The 6,301-nt window shown below is 36.5% G+C and overlaps 1 protein-coding gene across 1 annotated transcript in view; it reads right to left on the minus strand.

Moving 5' to 3' along the window:
- Nucleotides 1–5,949, minus strand: part of HNRNPF (heterogeneous nuclear ribonucleoprotein F) — a 19,036-nt gene extending 13,087 nt beyond the window's left edge. The window contains exon 1 of the mRNA XM_007451160.1: nt 5,889–5,949. The gene's annotated coding sequence lies outside the window, so the exon portion shown is untranslated. The remainder of the gene's footprint in view (nt 1–5,888) is intronic.
- Nucleotides 5,950–6,301: the final 352 nt, after the last annotated feature.

Genomic DNA, 6,301 nt, shown 5'->3' on the forward strand with positions numbered 1-6,301 from the left:
AAGAGGAGGAATGACAGTTGTACTTGAGAGGGGTTCCAGCACCAGAATACCACAAATCGGACAACGGCTTAGAACAGCAGACAGTTTTCTGGGAACAAGAAGTACTGTACAAAACTGTAAATATTTTAACAGAAAAAATAACAAGCACTCTCAGATACTTGATTACAGAATAAAAAACTTTCCAGTGCTAAAAATTGAGTTTTGAATTTATAAAGTTAGTAATGAATTGAAAGAAAGGGTAGTGGCTTGGAAAACCAAGTGGAAGAAATAGCTCAAAACAAAGAAAACCCAGAAACAATGAGGGGGAAAAGATGAAATTCAGAGGAGTAAGAGATAACATGAGACAGGAGAAACAACATGTGAATGATAGGAACTCCAAGGAGAAAAAGACAAAATGGAGGCAAGAACAGATAAAGAATGGAAGGAAACTTTCCTGGCTTAAGATAAACTCAGTGGTGTAGTTCCCAACAGATACTTTAAAAACACACAACCCAGGCATACGATGGTAAAAAAAAATTTAAAGTACAGAGAAAAACTGCTTTGGAAAAAGAACAAGTTAGGTACAAAGGATAAAAATATGGTACCAAGAGCCACACATTGCTACTGAGCACTTAAAATGTGGCAAGTACAAACTGAGATGTGCCCTAAGTGATAAAATTTAGTACATATAAAGTGAATTGCAGGGGATTCCCTGGCAGTCCAGTGGTTAGGGCTCTGCGCTCACTGCCAAGGGCATGGGTTCGATCCCTGGTGGAGGAACTAACATCCCACAAGCCTCTTGGAGCAGCCAAAAAAATATTAATTAAATTTAATTTAAATTAAAAAAATTAAAATGAATTGCGAACATCAAAAACAAGAACCTAAAACCTCAACTTCAAAATATTGATTACATATTGAAGTGATACTTTGGATGTGTTGAACCAATCAAAATATATATTAAAATATACTTTATTAAAATATTTTCCAACGCATTCTATATACAAGGCCAGTATTAATTACCCCGTTATGGGCCAAACACTGTGTCCCCAAAATTCACATGTTAAAGTCCTAACCCCCAGTACCTCAGAATGTGACCAAGTTTGGATATAGTCTTTACAGAGGTAATTAAGTTTAAAATGACATAATTAAGATGGGCTGTATTCCAACATAAAGAAGGGGACATTTGGACACAGATAAGCAGAGGGAAGACAGCCATCTATAAACCAGAGAGAGAGGTCTGGAACATATCCTCTTCCTCAAGCTTCTTAGAGGTAACCAAACCTGCTGACACCTTGATGTAGGACTTCTGGCCTCCAGAACTATGAGACAATAAATGGTTTAAGTAAGCAAGTCTGTAGGACTTTGTTATGGTATCCCTAGCAAACTAATACACTTGTAGACATCAAAACCAGACAGACATTGCAAGATAACCCCTTATGAGTACAGACACAAAATCCCAACAAAATACTAACAAACTGAATCCAGCAACCTGTAAAAAGGATTATACACCGTGCCCAAGTGGGATTTATCCTAGGAATGCTTAAGAATGCTTAAGGGTGTTTCAACATAAGAAAAGGTACTGGGCCATCTGCAGCCACATGGATAGACCTAGAGATTATCTCACTAAGTGAAGTAAGCCAGACAAGAAAGACAAATATGATATCCCTTATATGTGAAATCTAAAAACAAAACAAAAATAACTTATTTACAAAGCAGAAAGAGACTCACAGACATAGAAAACAAACTTATGGTTACCAAAGGGGGGGGGTGTAAATTAGCAAGTTGGAATTAACATATACACACTCCGGTATATAAAATAGATCACCAACAGGGACCTACTGTATAGCACAGGGAACTATACTCAATATTTTGTAATATCCTTTAAAGGAAAAGAATCTGAGAAAGAATACACATACGTATAACTGAGTCACTGTGCTGTACACCTGAAACTAATATATATTGTAAATCAACTATACTTTAATTAATTAAAGAAAATATACTGAAATTAGATAGTGGGGATGGTTTTTACAACTTTTTTACAAAAAAAAAAAAGCACCTCTGAACTGCACCCTTTAAAAAGGTGAACTGTATGGTATGTGAATTACATCAATTATTTAAAAATTTAAAAAATCATTCACATCATAATTCTATTGGACAGCACTATTTTTTTTAAACCGCATGATCAAATGTTTATTTTAATTCTTACAAAATACTATAGAAATGAACCCAAACTAAACAGGTATATACATGTACATATGTATAAAATTTTAAACTTCTGAAAAAGAATCTATAAAAGGAGATGGTTAAAATGGAAAACAAACTTAAAAAAGATTTAAAACCAGTACTATGAAGCTGATTTTCTCAAAGCAAAGTAATTATAATTTTAAATTGCGGGCTGTGGCCCCTCTTCTAGGCTTATTGTGGACAGCACTGTTCTAAACCAAATATTCATGTAAAGCAGAAGAGACCTCAGTTAGGGGAAGATGAAGAATGGAGATGTCAATGATGGACCATCTTTGCATGTAGATAAAAGGGAGAGTGTGGTAGGAATTTGTAAAATATTTATACTATATGAGGATTTTTTTAAAAGGCATACTGTAAGGGAAACATAATAGTTTAGAATTTTCTTCATTCTTGTCATTTTTTCCCCTTAAATTATCGCTTTTTGTGTCCTGTTTAAGAGAACTTTTTCCTAGCCCAAGGCCATATGGATATCTTTTTTTAACCTAAAGCTCTGTTGTTTCCATCGATGTTTTTTTAACATTTTGATCTACAATAAACTTGGAATTGATTTTCCAAGAGTTTTAGAATTAGTTTATCAAGTTTCACAGGCTAATTTCACTCATGAACTCACATGAAAAATTCCTAAATAAACATTAGCCAACCAAATCCAGCAATACACAAAGCTATTTAATACAACATGACCAAGTTGGATTTATTCCAGGAATGCAACTGTAATTCACCATTTCAAAGTCAATCACTGATACTGTCACATTAACATATTGATGAAGGTAAAATATGGGTCAACTAAGAATTTTTCATGTTTCTAAAAAATACCCTAAATAATAAAAGAAAAATAGACGTGGATGAATTGTCTTTACACTGGCAGTAGGGAAAACTTTCCTGACCATGACTCAAACCCCATAATATAGAAAAATACACAAATACACACACACAAACAAAACAACCTAAACTTCTTATGCATGGCTAAAAATACCATAAGCTAAGCAAAATACCAATGATAAAATGGGAAATACATTTGCAATTTATTTCCCAAAAGTGTTAATACCCTTAAGGTACAGAGAGAGCTTCTAAAGAGAGAAACAAAAAGTCCAACAATCCAAAAAAGAAAATGGGCTAGAGGTATGGACACTTGACAGAAAAAGAAATGCCTTTAAACACGAAAAGATGCTCAACATCACCATGTAAGATAAATTAGAATTTTAAATGAAACATTTAAAATACCTATCACACTGGCAAAAATACAAAAGTCTGACAACAAACCCGCTTTGAGAGGCTGTAGATCAGCAGACACTCTCAGATACTGTTTGTGGAAATATTAAATGGTCCAACCCCTATGACCAAGAAAGTGAAAAGACGCCTGCAGAGGCTATCCATTGCAGCACAACCCAACTGGCCATCACTAGACATCCAGTTGAATAAACTGACAGATCCACCTAATGAAGTATTAGGCCTTAGGCCAAGGAAGCCAAAGACCACTGAAATTGTGTCAAGAAAGGAACCAATCTAAAAGGCTCCCACTGGCCAAAAATTGAATTGGAGCATCAAAGAGAATAAAAGCTACAGTGGATTAAAGCACATCCTATATGTTAAAATCCATGACTTCATAATGATACCAGAAAAATTAGTGTCTAAGGATTCAGTTCATTATGCTGGATATGGATACTAAATATAAAAAAGGAATCAAAAACTTAACCTGCCTTTTATGAAGTACATCTTAGAGTAATCAAATGATTAACAAAGAAAATTTTCTCTCTACAGAAGTACACCTGCTAATAACTGAGAAGGAATATTGAATTAAAATATCACTGATCTGGAAACAATCAACAGAACAATGCATTCAGAGAACGAATATCAACAGCTGCTAACATCACAAAGAAGGAACACCAACCAATATGTGCCTCTGGCAGCAGTACACAGCACCTCCCATGCAGTATTTCAAAATAAAATCTCAATGGAATCAGGACAGCCTGTAGAGTATAACTACCATTTTACAGGAAATGCAGAGGACAGAGATTCAAACACCACCATGTGAATGCAGTCAGAAAAACCCAGAGTGTGGGGAAGGAAACCTACGTGACACACAACCTGATTTGTTCAAAGAAAAAACTTTTAAGAATAGAGAACCTTTAGATCGTCACTGTCTAATAAGGTAGCCTCTTGTCATACTTGACATGTGGCTGGTACAAATTGAGATGTGCTATAAAATAAGCATACATTGGATTTTGACAGCTTAGTTCAAAAAAAAAGCATGAAAAATATAATATAAAAATTTACTGGGGAGGGCTTCCCTGGTGGCTCAGTGGTTGAGAATCTGCCTGCTAATGCAGGGGACACGGGTTCGAGCCCTGGTCTGGGAAGATCCCACATGCCGCTGAGCGACTGGGCCCGTGAGCCACAACTACTGAGCCTGCGTGTCTGGAGCCTGTGCTCCGCAACAAGAGAGGCCATGACAGTGAGAGGCCCATGCACTGCGATGAAGAGTGGCCCCCTGCTCACCGCAACTAGAGATAAGCCCTTGCACAGAAACGAAGACCCAACACAGCCAAAAATAAATATAAATAAATAAATATTTAAAATAAAAAATTTACTGGGGAAAAAAAAATTTATTGGGGGACTGCCCTGGTGGCGGGCACAGTGGTTAAGAATCTGCCTGCCAATGCAGGGGACATGGGTTCGAGCCCTGGTCCGGGAAGATCCCACATGCCACAGAGCAACTAAGCCTGTGCGCCACAACTACTGAGCCCGCGCTCCTCAACAAGAGAAGCCACCAGGATGAGAAGCCCGCGCACCACAACGAAGAGTAGCCCCCACTCACCGCAACTAGAGAAAGCCTGCACACAGCAACGAAGACCCAACGCAGCCAAAAATTTAAAAAAATAATAAATTACAAAAATTTATTACATGATGAAGTGATTATTTGGGGTCTATTTTAGATATATAACATGTTAAACTAAATTACTAAAGTGAACTATGTTTCTTTTTATCAGAAAATGTAAAATTACGTGGCTTGCATTATATTTCTGTTGGACAGTGCTGCTGTCTTAAAACATAACTTAAGAGATATATATCTACTAAACATATAATGACCTCGTTCAGATCCCAGATCAAACCAACCAGCTATATAAAAATATTTATTACACAATCGGGTACATTTGAACACTGGGTATTTGATGATATCAAGGAATTATTATTTCTTTAGGTGTGATAATGGTATTGTGGTTATATTTTAAAAGTCCTTAGAAATACAAACAAATAGTTAAAATAAGCCAGGCTGGTCTTAGATGAACCTGGTTCTCCCTTTGCCCAGTCTTTTGTCTTCCACAAGAATCTTTGCTCAGGGCAACTAATTAGGGGCAGGGGCCCTGGCAGAGAGGACTGTCCCTGTCAGATAGATCTGAGTTCCAGTCCCAACTGTGTTCCTAAGACACATCTGCATGATGGGAATACAGTAATACCTCCTTGAAGAGTGGCCCCCTCAATTCACATTTTTATTCGAGTTATTTTGTGTTTAAAGGAGCCTTGTAGCAATACTCAAGTGAAAACCAGCCACCTGCCAGTTAAAACAAAAACAAAAAGCAAATACTACAAAAAGAATGTTACTAAATGACAAAACTAAAAATAAAAAGGAGACCATAATACGGAAATCATAAACCTAATTAATTTACAGAAATGCATATAGGAAGATGAGATCCCCAAGGGAAAGGCTGGACCTGCTTAACACCAGTTATAAAGCAGTCTCTCTCAATGTTCATTAAGAGCAGAAATTTAAAAAAAAAAAAGCAGAAATTTACTCATTTGAAAATGAAGAAATCTTGTCTAAAAATTAGCACTGAAAACATCACTTTTCACTGATAGACCCTGACATTTTTGTCTAACCGGAGAACTCGAGGTATTTTCATTCTTACTAGAAATTCAGAAACAAATAGTTAACTTTTAAAAAGTGACTAAAAGTAAGAGTGAGAATTATATTAAGATCGATAGTGTCGATGATGTCCTTCACTAAAAAATTATTTGCAGGGGCTTCCCTGGTGGCGCAGTGGTTGAGAGTCCGCCTGCCGATGGAGGGGACACGGGTTCG

This window comes from Lipotes vexillifer, unplaced genomic scaffold (genome assembly GCF_000442215.2).
Source record: "Lipotes vexillifer unplaced genomic scaffold, Lipotes_vexillifer_v1.1 scaffold1309, whole genome shotgun sequence".
Classification (NCBI taxonomy): domain Eukaryota; kingdom Metazoa; phylum Chordata; class Mammalia; order Artiodactyla; family Lipotidae; genus Lipotes; species Lipotes vexillifer.